Here is a 16781-nt window from a genome sequence, read left to right as displayed (position 1 = left end):
TGGCACCAGAGCGTCAGTTGGAGATGGTGGGAGGGGCCTCAGCCGATGCAAAGAGACAAGATGGAAATCTCTTCATGGCCCCCTCTTAGCTCTGGCACCCGAGCGTCAGTTGGAGAAGATGAGAGAGGCCTCAGCCGATGCAAAGAGACAAGATGGAAGTCTCTTCATGGCCCTCTCTTAGCTCTGGCACCTGAGCGTCAGTTGGAGATGGTGGGAGGGGCCTCAGCCGATGCAAAGAGACAAGATGGAAGTCTCTTCATGGCCCCCTCTTAGCTCTGGCACTCGAGCGTCAGTTGGAGATGGTGGGAGAGGCCTCAGCTGATGCAAAGAGACAAGATGGAAGTCTCTTCATGGCCCCCTTAGCTCTGGCACCAGAGCGTCAGTTGGAGATGGTGGGAGGGGCCTCAGCCGATGCAAAGAGACAAGATGGAAATCTCTTCATGGCCCCCTCTTAGCTCTGGCACCCGAGCGTCAGTTGGAGAAGGTGAGAGAGGCCTCAGCCGATGCAAAGAGACAAGATGGAAGTCTCTTCATGGCCCTCTCTTAGCTCTGGCACCTGAGCGTCAGTTGGAGATGGTGGGAGGGGCCTCAGCCGATGCAAAGAGACAAGATGGAAGTCTCTTCATGGCCCCCTCTTAGCTCTGGCACTCGAGCGTCAGTTGGAGATGGTGGGAGAGGCCTCAGCTGATGCAAAGAGACAAGATGGAAGTCTCTTCATGGCCCCCTCTTAGCTCTGGCACCAGAGCGTCAGTTGGAGATGGTGGGAGGGGCCTCAGCCGATGCAAAGAGACAAGATGGAAATCTCTTCATGGCCCCCTCTTAGCTCTGGCACCCGAGCGTCAGTTGGAGAAGATGAGAGAGGCCTCAGCCGATGCAAAGAGACAAGATGGAAGTCTCTTCATGGCCCTCTCTTAGCTCTGGCACCTGAGCGTCAGTTGGAGATGGTGGGAGGGGCCTCAGCCGATGCAAAGAGACAAGATGGAAGTCTCTTCATGGCCCCCTCTTAGCTCTGGCACTCGAGCGTCAGTTGGAGATGGTGGGAGAGGCCTCAGCTGATGCAAAGAGACAAGATGGAAGTCTCTTCATGGCCCCCTTAGCTCTGGCACCAGAGCGTCAGTTGGAGATGGTGGGAGGGGCCTCAGCCGATGCAAAGAGACAAGATGGAAATCTCTTCATGGCCCCCTCTTAGCTCTGGCACCCGAGCGTCAGTTGGAGAAGGTGAGAGAGGCCTCAGCCGATGCAAAGAGACAAGATGGAAGTCTCTTCATGGCCCTCTCTTAGCTCTGGCACCTGAGCGTCAGTTGGAGATGGTGGGAGGGGCCTCAGCCGATGCAAAGAGACAAGATGGAAGTCTCTTCATGGCCCCCTCTTAGCTCTGGCACCAGAGCGTCAGTTGGAGATGGTGGGAGGGGCCTCAGCTGATGCAAAGAGACAAGATGGAAGTCTCTTCATGGCCCCCTCTTAGCTCTGGCACCAGAGCGTCAGTTGGAGATGGTGGGAGGGGCCTCAGCTGATGCAAAGAGACAAGATGGAAGTCTCTTCATGGCCCCCTCTTAGCTCTGGCACCAGAGCGTCAGTTGGAGATGGTGGGAGGGGCCTCAGCCGATGCAAAGAGACAAGATGGAAATCTCTTCATGGCCCCCTCTTAGCTCTGGCACCCGAGCGTCAGTTGGAGAAGGTGAGAGAGGCCTCAGCCGATGCAAAGAGACAAGATGGAAGTCTCTTCATGGCCCTCTCTTAGCTCTGGCACCTGAGCGTCAGTTGGAGATGGTGGGAGGGGCCTCAGCCGATGCAAAGAGACAAGATGGAAGTCTCTTCATGGCCCCCTCTTAGCTCTGGCACCCGAGCGTCAGTTGGAGTTGGACTTGGTTGTAGTTGGACTTGGTTGTTTGTTCAGTTCACTTCACTTACAGACAGATTAACCAGACCAATCTAACTAATGGTTAACAGAACCCTCGCTCTATCTCTGAGAATAGTAACAAGTCTGACTAACCTAACTAGGTAGTCCCCTGGGTTATTAACTAACTCTAACTAGAGTTCTTCCTGTTAATTAGCCCAGTATAGAGAGTCAATCCCTTGTGCTAATTCCCACAAGAAACCACCCTGCTGTCTGACCCTTTTCCTGTCAGCTCACAGCAATTGACTCTGTAACCTACACTTCCCAAACTCTTTCTCTCTCCCAACAACTCTCCAACTCCAACCTCCAACTCTGACTGAAGCTCCCTTCCTTCTCTCCCTCCTTTCTAAGACTTGGCTCCTCCCAACTTCCTCTGGCCAATCCTAGGAGTCTCCAAAACTCCTCCCCTTTTAACCAGCCTCACTTAAGATGGCTGCCTCCCTGGTATGCTCTCCTAAAATGGAGGCCTGCCCACTGTTATCCAGGCTCCTTTTCCGGCCTAACAGGTAAAATTCACTACATATGCCAATTGAATGGGACCAGATTGACAAATAAGCCTTAAAAGGAGAGTCCCCTGTTTGAGAACTAAAAAGTTTCCTTCCTTTCATCAGTAGAATAAGGAATGGGCCTTTATAGAAACAGACATTTTGCATCATGTTCTTGCTGAATGTGGATAATACAGTAATTTTACAGAGAAATTTATGGATGCATTAACTGAAATCAGTATTTTATTTTGTTTTTTAAGGTTAAAACACAAACTTGTAAAAAGTTGCTTCCATGTTGTGAATCCTGCATATCATTATTTCTCTCATTGTTATTTAGAAAAGCTGGCAATAGTCACAGGCTAAATTGACTAGAGAAAGTTTCCTGTCGCTCAGCCCTCCTGCCTGTCATTTCCTCCATGTTTTACAGTCCTTGCTGGGAGTGTGTTTTTGGCATGCATAGAACAAGAGGAAATAATATGTATGAGCTCAATGGGGTATTCACATCATCTATTTAAATTCTAAAAGAGATTTGACCCTGTCATTGTTGTTGTAATTGCGTCACTCAGTGGTGCTTTTATCTGCAGCAAGGGTCTATAATTAAAATGATGAATTAATCATAATGTAAGGCATGTGGTCAGAAAACCTAATCTTTCCCTGTCAGCCACAAAGTACTTTGCCATGAGTACATATACTGCCAGCACAATTCACACCAGTCCTCAGTCAAAGTCCCCCTGATTAAAAGAATAGTTCTATAAGAGTAGTTGTAAAGTTGTGCTTTTGCCCAGGGACTCTTAGTATCAGTAGAGATTCAGCTGGAAACTTGAATTACTGTAAGTGGAGCTATTTCAAAAAGTTGTCATGTTCTACTTGAGGATGTGGGCATTGATAAAGCTCTCACTTTCTCTGGCCAAAATCCTATTGGTGACATACTCAGGTGTAACTTGCACAATGCTCGTGGTGTGACTTTTTATGTATCCCACTGATAATTCTAGATATTAAACTGCTACAGATGTGAAACAATGCTGCTACATTAGTGTATCATTGTACATTATGCACTATACATCATGCAGTGAGGTAACAGATATGCACATTCATCAGTGTTCATGTGTTGCACTATGCATCCAATTACTATTTGTTGTTGGTGCATGTCTTCAAGTAATTTCTAGCCTACTATAGTGCCCTAAAGTGAACCTATCAGAGGATTTTCTTGAAATGTATTGTTCAGAAGAGGTTTACCTTTACCTTCCTATGAGGCTGAGAGTATGTGACTTGCCAAGATCACACAAGGGGTTCTTAGCTGAGTGAGGATGTGAACCCTGGTCTATAGAGTTGCAATGCAATGTATAAATCACTATACCAGTGGTTCTCAACCTGGGGTCTCCAGATGTTTTTTGGCCTACAACTTCCAGAAATCCCTGCCAGTTTACCAGATGTTAAGATTTCTGGGAGTTGAAAGCCAAAAACATAAGGGGTTCTCAGACTGAGAACTACTGCACTATACCATGGTTCTCCCATAGTATAGTATAAGGATTGCACATTCCTTTCAAAGTATAATTTGCTGCCTGATATTTATGCTATGATAATAGCTAGTATGTGTGTTTGTCCATGAATGTGTGTATGTGTGTGTGCCAGGGACAGGATCATCTTCAGAGCAAATGATCAGCTGGAAGGTGCATCTAGAGTCTAGACTCATTCAAACTGCTCTTGTGCCAGGAGGGAAGATGGATCAGCAGCTACCCCCATCATAAGACTGCTTAATACTTCAGGGTTCAGTGTGAATGTACCTGGGGAGATCAGTTGTTGTTTGGTTGCAGAAGGAGGTACTGGATTTCACCTTCTATAAAGTATCAAATAGTCATTATACAGATATAACTCCCAGTTGTGAATCTTTTGAACAGGATTTTAGCCAGAAACTGCATCATTTTGCAGATTTACGACCTGCCACCATTTTGTACCTTTTATATGTATTTCTAAGATCTGATGACAATGTATGTGTTATCATGAACAAAAATAGCTCTGCCTTTAGCAAACTTTTTACTTCTTATCATGGAGCAAAACTAAGTGTAGGAAATGGTGTCTGTTAGATAAAAGCTGCTAATTATCAAGAAATGAGTGAGCTCAGGCTTACTTTTCATCAGTTTTATCACATACAGCTCACAACTACATTGTTGAGAGAGCCATATCTTGTTCCTGATATGCAAAGGCTTCTGACACAAGTTTCTAAAGTGAACAAATGTGTGATAGGAAAAGGAATTATTATTCTTTTGCAAGATAAATCTTTCATCACATTTCAGTGTTCGTGAAATTTTACAAGACTAAACAACAAGAAAGTAGTGACCCAAATAAAATTCCTTGTTGGGATAGAGTGAATATATTTTGTAATTTTGTTTGTTAGGAAAAGCTTCCATAACATTTTCTAACGGTATTTAGGCTTACAAACTGATTATCATTCATATGCCTTATTTGCTTCAGGAATGTGGGTTTAGCAGCTTCTAGTGTTCAATATTTTGGTTACTGTACTTGGCCTGTATGTAGAGGCTGGTGCCCCCATTTTAGGGGGCAGAGAAGCAACCAGGATTTGGATAGCTGTAATGAGATATCCAAGGTGCTGACTACCTTTAAAGGCTGGATTAAAACCTGGACTGGAGGTAGCACCCCACTGATATGGGAGCCATCATCTACTATTAATGCCAGTGTAATTACATTTACCTTAATATTGGGAGTAGAAGGGAAACACCACAGGCACATGATCCATGAAAGAATAAAGGTACTGGGCAACTCAAAACAAACAAATTTAGGCCTCTATCCTACATTCCCTCAAATCTATATGCAGACATACCTTAAGGGCAGATCTATACTAACCTGGTATTCTGGAGTCAAGTGAGGCATATGCCAAGTGGCTGGGGTGACAGGATGATGGGGGGCGCATAAACCCCCCCTCCCCCCCCTCTTCTCTCATTGCCTATTGGCCTTGCTGACATCACTGTAGGTGATAACCGACTAGTAGGAACAATGTCGTGGCTGGAGACCACTGTGATATGGGGGCTCAGTTTTGCTGTAATCATTTTGCACCTAGATATGGGTACACATAGCCAAATGCTTCTTTGAGCCTGCCTGCTTGCTGTTAAGCATACAATCTTTATCTATTACTGATGTTTTCAAGGGTTTTTCAGTAGGTTGGATGGGGAGCTTTGGGCATTGTGGAGGGAGAAAATACCAATCCCTGCAGCATCCAGAAAAGGACCCATGTTCATAAGGAAAACCTACGCAAGCAGATGTACCTTTTCAGGTACTGTGGGAATTGGTTTCCCTTCATCCAAGGGAAAAAAAATGAATGTGAGTGTCCTTAGCAGAATTCTGGCCTTTATCTGACTTTCTTATCACTGCTGCCCAACTCTAGAGAAAGGTACAACTGCTACCACAATGTACTGCAATTCCCAGAACCCATGGCCAGACATTAAGATTTTGGAAGCTGCTTTCCCAGGCTTTGGTATATGGCTATATGAATGATTCATTTTTCTGGCTACTCTGAGAGAACAAGGTTCTCTTCATACACCCTTTACCAGCAAAAGTGGAGTCAAAAGGGGGCTAGTTTATTTGTGGTGCCTAATTTAGGGAATTTTCTTTCCTGAGATGTTTTTCTCTTAAAAATAAGCTGTTATGGCTGTCTTTCGTTTACTTTTAGCCAGAGCCATTTATGAGGATGCTTTTTATTTTTCTTCTGCATGCTGATGTGGCTTTTATGATGCTATTTTAAGTGTGGTTTTGTTTGTTTGGCTCTCATTTTTCATTGCCCCAAGTTATAGTTTTATTAATAACTCTCCTGAAGTTTGACTTTATCATGTAAAGTCGAATATAAATGCTCAAATAACTCTACAAGTCTCTTAGTATACTACTATCAGATATAGTAGCATGCTTATGCTGGATGTGTATGTAATGGCGTGAGCACAAGAGAGTGAATATATGATTCTGGACTTTGAATGTTTTTCTTTATCCGGTGGAGTAAGATAGGGCTCCACTGGAGGGCCTTGAAAACATTTTCTACTCTTTTCTTGTGAGGGGGCAAATCACCTCCCAAAACTGGTTTGATTCCAGGATCCTTCATTGATATAAAAATCTGGGGGCACTCAAGCACCATTATGTACAATGGTATAATAAAGGGATGTCCCTTTAATAAAACCGCAAGATCAAGGTTTGCTTTTAGATTTTTTTTCAAAATATTTTATGCCATGGATGGTTGAATCTGTAGATGCAGAATCCCCTGACTGCCCAAATGTCTTTTGTTTTCCTGATATATTTTTTTTTGCTAAAGCAAGGTGTATTGGTGATTCTTATTTTAGAGGAGAATTGCACCCTCTGGGTGCATCTGGAGCATGGATCTCCTAATTAATGTCCTAAATTGGAAGTCCTTGTGACTTTATGGGTTGCAAAAACAGCCTGCGGGTTGGGGCCACATGGAATACACTGGTTGTGTATTGCTCAATCCTTTAGCAATGATCGTACATTTTCAGAACAGATCGCTCCACTGAAGTCGCCAAACACAGAAAAGCTTTCAAATACTAAAAATCTCAGGCACTGTGAGGTCTAATATATATATATATATATATATATATATATATATATATATATATACACTCTTGCCATTTTTTTGAAGAGAGGGGGGAAGAGAAAAGGGGTGGGTGGAGAGAAATAGAAATCATTACATTTCTATGATTATGTTTTTTTAAATAATTTTTGTTTTGTTTTTCTTTTAAAGAGATTGTGAGCACTTTGTGAGAGAATACTTCTAGAACATGGCCATACAGCCCGGAAAACATGCAACAACCCTGTGATCCCGGCCATGAAAGCCTCCAACAACACATGTAAGCACTTTTCCCAGTGGAGTAGTAGATAAAGGGCACATGAAGTTGAAGCACTGGAGCTTTATACATCACAGAAAGAATGCAGATGGTGAGGATGATGGGGATGATGATGATGTAGATGTATCTGTCATACTCCTTCAGGCCTGTCTGTTCTGTCTCAGAACCTGACAACAATTTTTAAGTTGTTTCCCCTGTTCCTGTAATAATGTAAATTATATTGAAGTCTTGTCTGGTTAATTAAGACTCATTAATTTTGCAAAAGTCAAGAGATGGCAAATGATATGGCTGATTTGTTCATATGGATCACTGTCTGCATTATTGGACCTTCTTTGTAGGTTGTGGTGAGGTGCCCTCTCAAAACTAGTGCCTGTACTTCAGAATTTGCCGCTGTATCACTGTTGTGCTTTGGCTTATATATTATTCTCCCAATGCTCACCAACAAGTTCAAAAAGCTACCATTCTCAGGATTTTGCTCTTTTCTGAAATTGATTTAAATCTGCAGAATAATAATCTAAGTCTAGAAAATAGTCCAGTTGTTGCATAAAATACCTGATTGGTAAGATAGTTAAGTACAGGATTATAAAGTACCAGGAACTAATCTGCCCACAAATTTTGGTGTAAGTTGTCAATTTTTCCTCTTTACTTTTTTGGGAATCTTTTCTACGAAAATGTGGATTTTATGTTAAGTATGCTAAAGGCGGATCCTAATTTCCTCCTAGGTAAGTAGTGCAATACGAAGCTGTCCAGAAATGTCCAAATTGCTGTTTCTAAAAATGAAGGTTATTAGCTGTGTTGTCAATATTAGAGGAAAGGCAAGAAAAAATGGGTACAGAAAATGCAATTAAACAGGAAAAGATATGGGAGAACAGATCTCTATCCATTATTTAGTGTTAATGAGACAAGAGAAAAATTGAATGTAGAATCTATTTGACAATTAGCTTTTTAAAACCTGGGGTTCACAGGATATATTTGGCCTTCTGCTCAGTATTTTTTGTGGAAGATAAGAGAGGAGAGAGATAATTACTTTCATGTCCTATAATTTTCCATCTGCAGGTCTATCTATTTTCTTTAGTTCTTTTTTGTTCACATTAATCCTACTCAACTTTAAAGACTTTTGGTGTGAGTTAAGATACTGAGTAGTGGGAGGGTGAATGGGCACCATGGGATGGCTAGAAAAAGCAGCTGCGATGACACATACTGTCATGGAAGTACTTTATATCATCATTCATCAGTGCAGAGTCAAGGCAGGATGCTTGTATGCAAACTGAATTGAGACTGATTATGTGTTGTGGGAATAAGAGATGGATGAATCTGTCACGTTGGATTCCACTCAGGTTCCCCTTTTTCCCAACATTGAGGTCATTCTATCCCATTTCCACATGAATTTCCTTTTAAAAAGTCTACATTTCAGCTGATACTTTTTCTTCACATTTTGCCTGGAGGCTAGAATTCTGCATGCGGTTTTCCTAATGCAATCATTTCTAAAAGGATTTTCTGTGAATATATATTCATTTCCCCTGTTCTACCCGTTTTAGCACATTTTTGTGATGTGCGCTGCAATATTCAGAAAGGGAAATAGTACCATATAAATGCATTCTGCTTTGTGCATTGGTTCCAAGTGTATTGATTTTGTAAGTTTATGATTAAAATGTGGAATAACTGGATTTCTCACCTATCTGTATTCAAAATGGGTATAGAATGTGGTCATGGCCAATTCTGAATCTTTTACCCGGAATATAAATAAACAGACATAGGATTATCTGTAGAAGTCTGGGCAACAATAGAATATGGCCAAGCATTTCCTATTTGTATCTGCACCTGCACGAGTATCTCTATTTCTATCTACATCATTTCTACCTCTATCACAGCTATATTTGTTTTCTTTGTGCCTTCAAACTGACTCTGACATATGATGACCCTACCATAGGAGCTTCTTGGCAATATTTATTTAGAGGTTTGCCATTCCCCTTAGGCAGAGGATGTGTGACATGCCCAAGGTCACCCAATAGGTTTCCATAGCTGAGCAGAGATTTGAAATGTAGTCTCCCAAAGTCCTAATCTAACAATCAAACCACTAGACTACACAGATGAAGAGCTGTCATGGTATATTTCTCTCCCAAAGCTTTGAACTTCTGCTGGTTCATTGTCAGCAATGCTCTTTAGCTTGCTGTGTAACTGAAAAAACAGTGCCACCGGGGACTGTTAATAGTATCACTATTAACAATAGGATGGGTTTTGTATTGTTTGATTTTCTGGAGGGGCTGCAAGTGGGGATACAGAGCTATTGTCAGAGGATCCATCTACACTGTCATTATAATGCAGATTGAACTGCATTATATGGTCATATAATCCATCTTAATGCAGTTAAACTGAATTATATGATTCTACACTGAGCATATAATGCTGTTCAATCTGTATTACAATGGAAGTATAAATGGGGCCAGAAATAATAATATACATATTTGGGTTGAACCAGTGCAAAAGCTAATGGATATGTGTGTCAGTTTCTTTTCCAATAAGGCACACTTTGCAGAAGTATTCCATTGGGGTCTTTGTGTCTGCTAGTTACTACCCTGCTTAGGGCATTTTAAAAGAGCATGTGACTTAAAATAATACAGTTTATCTGGATCATAAAACACAATCATTGCGAATAATAGAATTGAAGGGAACATCGCTTTCCCTGATAATAGATAAGTTCAAAAATAATCTCTCTGATCTCATGATGGAAAACCATTAATGTCAAGAAATTTTGACAGTAGAGCACGTTTTGTAACATGAGATGAGAAAAGACTGCTGAATTATTATGGATCTGATATATAATGATAATTGCACTACAAAAGTTAAGTCTTTTTAGTACAGTAGATCAGTAGAATATATGTACCTCATTTTCACTAGTCCTTCATAGTCACAACCTGGGTATATGTGGCCCAATTCCAATTAGAGTAGCACAGTCTAGCGCCATCTCTTCAGAAATGGAATCAGAGCTACTCAAGATATGTTGCTGCCTTGGACAATGGTCACTAAGGGATGAGGCAGGGAAATGAGGTTATTGACCTCCTAAATTTTGTCCCCAATGATATTTTTCCTTCAGCCCCCAAATTTCTAGCATTCATTGATTTATAACCACAGAGGAACAATAAGAAGTACAGTATAGGCACCCAGGGGAAGCGTGGGCAGGCAAAGTTAGCAAAAGGAGTGGAAACACAGGAAACGGAGGAATTCTAGATTTGACTAGGTTTCAGTGCTTCATTCTCAACAAAGTCAGAAATTTAGAGACTGGAAGAAACTTTTATTTGGAAGTGCAGATTTCATATTTGGAGAGTAATGTTGTCAGTGTTCCCCCACTCCTTAAGCTATACCTTGAGAAAATATGACACCCGTTTTATTGTATATAACTAAGCTGGATGGATTGGCTAGATTCTCTCAAAAATAAGAATGGAATAGCATCCCTCAGAATAGGCATTAGGAGACCCAGGCCAAGCTTCATGGCTCCTAATCTCCCTTCTGTTCCCCTCTCTTTCCACCTTATAATATGTGCTACCAGAGGCAAATATCTTATTTTGGCTAATTGTAGGGCTGGCCCTGCTGAGAAACCATAATTTGTAGCAACCACCTTTTTCCTCAAATGATGTCTTTCAGGATGGATGGGGCTATTCCTAACAGTGAAATGCAAGGGCTATTGAAAGCCAAGATGTCTACCAGCTGGCCATTTTCCCCTCTTCCACTTACACATTTGCATTTGGCATTACTATGTACATAAGGACATGCAACATTGCCTCCTAGGTGGCAATGGCCTGTTCAGCTCAGTATTTTTAAAAAATGCTTGGCACACATGTCCTCAGCTTTCAGCATCTTCCAGTTCTACATTATCTCTGAATATTAATGTTGTATGAACTGTCAACACAAGATTTGCCCTCTGTGTATCATGTTTTACCATGATGACTGTTTCCCATGTTTATAATTAAGAATAACTAAAAACCTTGGTGTGTTTATACAGTCATTTGTGCCTACAAAATCTGCAGAACACAGGTGGGTAGAAACTTGCAGAACTCCGCCTTTTTCCTGATCTGTTGGTGAATAGACTGCTGTTTTGGTGCTGCTAAATGGAAGGGGGTTAATGATCATGAACACAGGACAGGACACCTTCCTTTTTACACAAACCCTCAATTCTGGTCAAGAACTGTACTGTCTGCAAAGAAACAGAGGTTTTGAGCTCTTCTATACTGAAAATGTCTGTATACCATAATCTTGACTACTATCCCACATTCCCAGATACCTGATTGGTCTTGCATAGTGTCTGCACTAGAACTCCCACAGCCACCTCCAAAGTGGGAGATAGTCCCTATTGCCCAACCCTGCTGAACATGACCCAGCACAACTGGTCAACCACCTTGGGGTCCCCACCATCCTCCATGATATGGTGACCTCTACCATGTCCTTGGTCACGATGCCAGGGCCTTTTGAGAGTTGGATAGAACTTCCCTGCTCCTCGGTGCTCTTCTTCACATCAGGTAGAGTGCCATGCTGATAAGAAAGGGAGGGGGAGAGGAGGAAAGACCTCTCTTCTCCCCCTCCCTTCACAACCCTTGCCATCACTCTGCCTGATGTCAGAGCAAGTATTGGGAATAAGGTAGGTGGTGTGTCACAGCTGAGGACTGCCATGACACAAAGGGTGAGGATGACCCCTAGGGTGATTTCCCAGTGATGTCAAACCATGTTTGGTGAACCTGCACAGTAGGGACTTTCTCCGACCTCTGAGGCAGGAAACCTGAGATAATAATCAAGATGGTTTCAGCTGGTTCTGGTTGGGAACTGGCCCAACTTTCCAGACAGCCCCTAAATCAGGATTTGGGCTTTCACCCAACTTAGGTGAAACACCGCAACACTGTCATTGTGTGTCCTAGCCCTACTGACTGCCTTAGTCATGACATCTCATTGGTGTAGCACACCTACATGCTCCCAGAGGCATATTTAGCTATAAAAGATGCATGGTAGAAGACTATCTTATAGTTTACTAGCTGTGTCCGGCCACGCATTGCTGTGATGAAGTCTGGTGGTATGGGAAATAAAGTATTGAGGAATTGGTGGTAGTTAAGGTAGAGAGTAAATGTTTCCCCCTGACATTAAGTCCAGTCATGTCTGACTCTGGGAGTTGGTGCTCATCTCCATTTTTAAGCCGAAGAGACGGCGTTGTCCGTAGACTCCTCCAAGGTCATGTGGCCGGCATGACTGCATGGAGCGGCATTACCTTCCCACCGGAGCAGTACCTATTGATGCACTCACATTTGCATGTTTTTGAACTTCTGGGTTGGCAGAAGCTGGGGCTAACAGTGGGGGCTCTCTCCCTCCCCCAATTCAAACCTGCGGTCTTTTGGTCCAGAAGTTCAGCAGCTCAGCGTTTTAACACGCTGCGCCATCAGGGGATATTATTTCCTAAAGGTTGTGAATATACAATATTTCTGATTTTTTTTGTCTGTTGGAGGCAAGTATGAATGCTGCAATTAGGGAAAATGATTAGGGTGCAATGGCCTTGCAGATTTAAAGCCTGGCTGTTTCCTCCCTGAGTGATTTTTTTGTTGGGAGGTGTTAGCTGGTCCTGATTGTTTCCTGTCTGGAATTCCCTTGTTTTCAGAGTGGTGTTGTTTGCGATATTTTATGTGCTTCTACTGTCTGTGGCCCTGAAAAAACAGAGGATTTGCCAGACTTTGATGATGGGAATACTTTGTTGGGAGGTGTAAGCTGGCCCTGATTTTTTTCCTGTGTGGAATTCCCCTGTTTTCAGAGTGTTGTTCTTTATTTAGTGTTCTGATTTTAGAGATTGTATTGTTCTGTTTTATTATACCACATTAATTTTAATATATTCTGATTTTAGTGTTTTTGAATACTTGGAGCCAGATTGTATTCATTTTTACGGTTGACCGCAACACAATAATAATAATAATAATAATAATAATAATAATAATAATAATAATAGTAATGATAGTAATAATAATAACTTTCCTTTCTTGGGAAGTGTTAGCTGGTCCTGATTGTTTCCATTGTGGAATTTCCAATTTCCCTGCTTTCAGAGTGTTGCTCTTTATTTACTGTCCTGGTTTTAGAGATTATATTGTTCTGCATTATTCTATCCCAGTAATTATTTCATATTAAAGTAGAATCTCACTTATCCAACATTCACTTATACAATGTTCTGGATTATCCAACACAGTCTGCCTTTTCATAAGCAATGTTTTTGTAGTCAGTGTTTTAAATTCATTGTGACATTTTAGTGGTAAATTTGTAAATACAGTACAGTAGAGTCTCACTTATCCAACATAAACGGGCTGGCAGAATGTTGGATAAGCGAATATGTTGGATAATAAGGAGGCATTAAGGAAAAGCCTATTAAATATCAAATTAGGTTATGATTTTACAAATGAAGCACCAAAACATCATGTTAGACAACAAATTTGGCGGAAAAAGTAGTTCAATACGCAGTAATGCTATGTAGTAATTACTGTATTTATGAATTTAGCACCAAAATATCACGATATATCGAAAACATTGACTACAAAAATGCGTTGGATAATCCAGAACATTGGATAAGCGAGTGTTGGATAAGTGAGACTCTACTGTAATTACTACATAGCATTACTGCTCATGGAACTACTTTTTCTGTCAAATTTGTTGTATAATATGATATTTTGGTGCTTAATTTGTATAACGATTACCTCATTTGATGTTTAATCAGCTTTTCCTGAATCCCTTCTTATTATCCAACATATTCACTTATCCTGCCGGCCTGTTTATGTTGGATAAGTGAGACTCTACTGTATATTGATAATCTTATATTATTTGCTTAGAACTGGATTATATGAGGCCCCTTCTTCACAACTGTATAAAATGCACACTGAAGTGGATTATATGGTAGTGTGGAGTCAAGATAATCCAGTGCAAAGCAGATAATAAAAGATTATAAATGGGTTATATAGTTGTGTGGAAGGGCCTTGAGTTTACACTGCCATATAATCCAGTTCAAATTAGATAATCTGTGGAAGAGGCCTAAGTGAGGCCTAAGTCTGCCTGTCCCCTAACTGAACCCTGACTGTCCCTTGGCTGAGTTGGTTGCTAGGAGACCAAGTGGGCAGAGATTAGCCTTCTAAACTGGCAGCAATTGGATAAAAACAATTATTGCTCTCCCTCTAATTAGGACTTTATTTTTCTTTTCTTTTTGTTGTATCAACCTAGAGGCGTGCATGATGGGTTGTGATGTCAAATTTCGAGGTTGGGGGCCTGTAGTTTTGTTGGTTTGTCCGGTGCCCTGATTCCATCACTCTTTTATATATATAGATTGTTGTTGTTAAATGCTATCGTCAGCTTTGACATATAGTGACATCATGAATGTCAAACCTCCAATTCAACCTATCAACCTATCATCAACAGCCCTGCTCGGGTTTTGCTGAAACTGAATGTCTCTGCATGTGAACCAGTAGCTATATGACTCCCTTGTTCACCATATCATGTTTTTTCCCTCCATGATTCCAGATCCAGTAAAGCTTTTGGCATTTTCATAAAATATTATTGCAGTTTTACCCTTAATCAAACCACATTGTCAAGGTTTGCATAAGATATTTACTGTCCATTTTAAGTTATGTCGAAGGATGTATATCACTGACTTATTTTTTCCCCTGCAGTGAGGACATTCCTCTGCAGCCAAAACATCTGGGGACCCACAGGTTGAGAACCAATGCTCTAGAGGAACTATTCCAAGACTTTGAGTTGGATATGTGAAACTGCAAATATAGCAACGCCTATTGAAATGAAGAATTCTAGCCCAAGCATACCAAAGTATTGTGCTCGAGTACATAAAAAATGCCTATAGAAGGCACATTTTGTTGTCTTTGAATAAATAATGCTGCAGATACTGGTCTCGTGAATATGGGGATCACACTGCAATCCCTTTCTTTCTCTTGAGAGGAAGGAATTATATGAAGCTAAAAGCTATGCTCCAATAGCTCCATTCTATAACTTGTTAATCCAGCAGTCCTTAGTATAATGCAGAAATATTCTGTTGATGGCATGAATGTGTGCACAGCATTTTAAGAACAATTCAAAACCCGGAGAAGTTCCTTTTTTGGTTTATGGCTGGTAGAATCCCTTAGCTAGTTGAGGAATTTTGAGGAGTTGTAGTCCAAAATAGTAATTTTTCCAGGCACAGAGACATAGCAACAAGGAAGACCTCTGTGGGAAGTCTGCACTAAACCATTTAATGCATTGCTTCCACATTTGTTTGAATGAAAATCTGTAGAGGTACAGAAGATCTTTTTTTTCGCAGAACCAATCAGAGAAGCTGAAAATGCTTTTAAAGCAAAAGGGGAGAACGGATGTGGTTTAGTCTAAACAGGATTTATTTAAGGTTTAAGCAGTCTTTTCTCCCTTGGGGAATTTATGCTGCCATTTAAATGTTTATTTCCGAATATTTTACACATCACTGCAATCACTTTCAGATGACTTAAACATATGCATGGTATTATTGTTTATGCCTTCTGTCATCTCATACATTTTTCTTCAGCTGTTCTTTATTTTGAAACCACTTTGATGTCTCTTGATTTAGGACTTGCCAAGATGGGAAATCCTAATCAAGGCAGCCACTACTTCAGAAGGGCTTTTTTGGCATTCAATCACAGATTTATTTCTTTTTAAAAGTGAGGATAAGTAAGAGAATATACATGCTGATCTCAGCTGTAGCGTTGTTTGATCTTTCGACTTTTGCACCAATTAGCATATATATCTTGGTAAATTTGCTCTGTGGAAATCCCCAGTTGGCTTGATTTGCCATTACCTGTTGCTATTGAAGACCAAATATGTATCCAACTTGCAAATGAGATAAAAGTGGGATGAGGATATGGACTAGTTTATAAGCCCACCTCCAGTAGTTGAGTCCTGCCCATTCAATCTTGACCATCTCATGTTTTGTGATGGAACATTTGAAGGGGAGTCTCCACTCATGCTTTCTTGAATGTCAACAAGAGATTCTGTGTAATTGGGAGAGCCTCTTTGGATTTATTTGCATGCCTATTCGCATTCTTTATTTTACTCTCATATGGACAAGCTGAGCCTTAACATAAACAATCCTCATTATTTATATATTTGTTAACATAATCTTAACAACACTAATTGTTTTAAGGGATTTTTATTGTTTGCATTATTTTATTTTGTTTTTGTTGCTGGCTTTGTTGTTGTTTTAAATGGGAAACTGCAATGAGATTTTTTCCCCTAAAAAATGAAAATTGGTATAAGAAATCTCTCAAATAAACTGATGAACAAATATTGCATTTAATCTGTAGGTTTTAAAAATGGCAGTCTGCATAAGCTGGACGGGTTAATACTAAGGGGAGCAGAGCAGGAACAGAATGGGAATTTGACCCCCTGGTTTAGTTCTAAGGAAATTCCCTGTTCCGAAACTGCTTTGGGGTGTAAAGGTGTTTCCAGGGGACTCAGTTCAAAGATCTGCTTTTCACTTCTAAATTTCTAAACTGCTTGGGTCTGAGGGCCCTT

The 16781-nt window shown here is 40.9% G+C and overlaps 1 long non-coding RNA gene across 1 annotated transcript; it reads left to right on the top strand.

Annotated features, from left to right (window-relative positions):
• The first annotated feature begins 1694 nt into the window (after positions 1 to 1694).
• LOC134299584 (uncharacterized) lies at positions 1695 to 16390 on the top strand. Its single transcript, XR_010006790.1, has 3 exons — positions 1695 to 2403; positions 7139 to 7244; positions 14918 to 16390. It is a non-coding gene; the product is annotated as an uncharacterized LOC134299584 (long non-coding RNA).
• The last annotated feature ends 391 nt before the right edge of the window (positions 16391 to 16781 follow it).

Source organism: Anolis carolinensis, chromosome 5 (genome assembly GCF_035594765.1).
Source record: "Anolis carolinensis isolate JA03-04 chromosome 5, rAnoCar3.1.pri, whole genome shotgun sequence".
NCBI lineage: Eukaryota > Metazoa > Chordata > Lepidosauria > Squamata > Dactyloidae > Anolis > Anolis carolinensis.
Note: the sequence above shows the minus strand (reverse complement) of the source record. Positions and strands in the feature narration are given on the sequence as shown.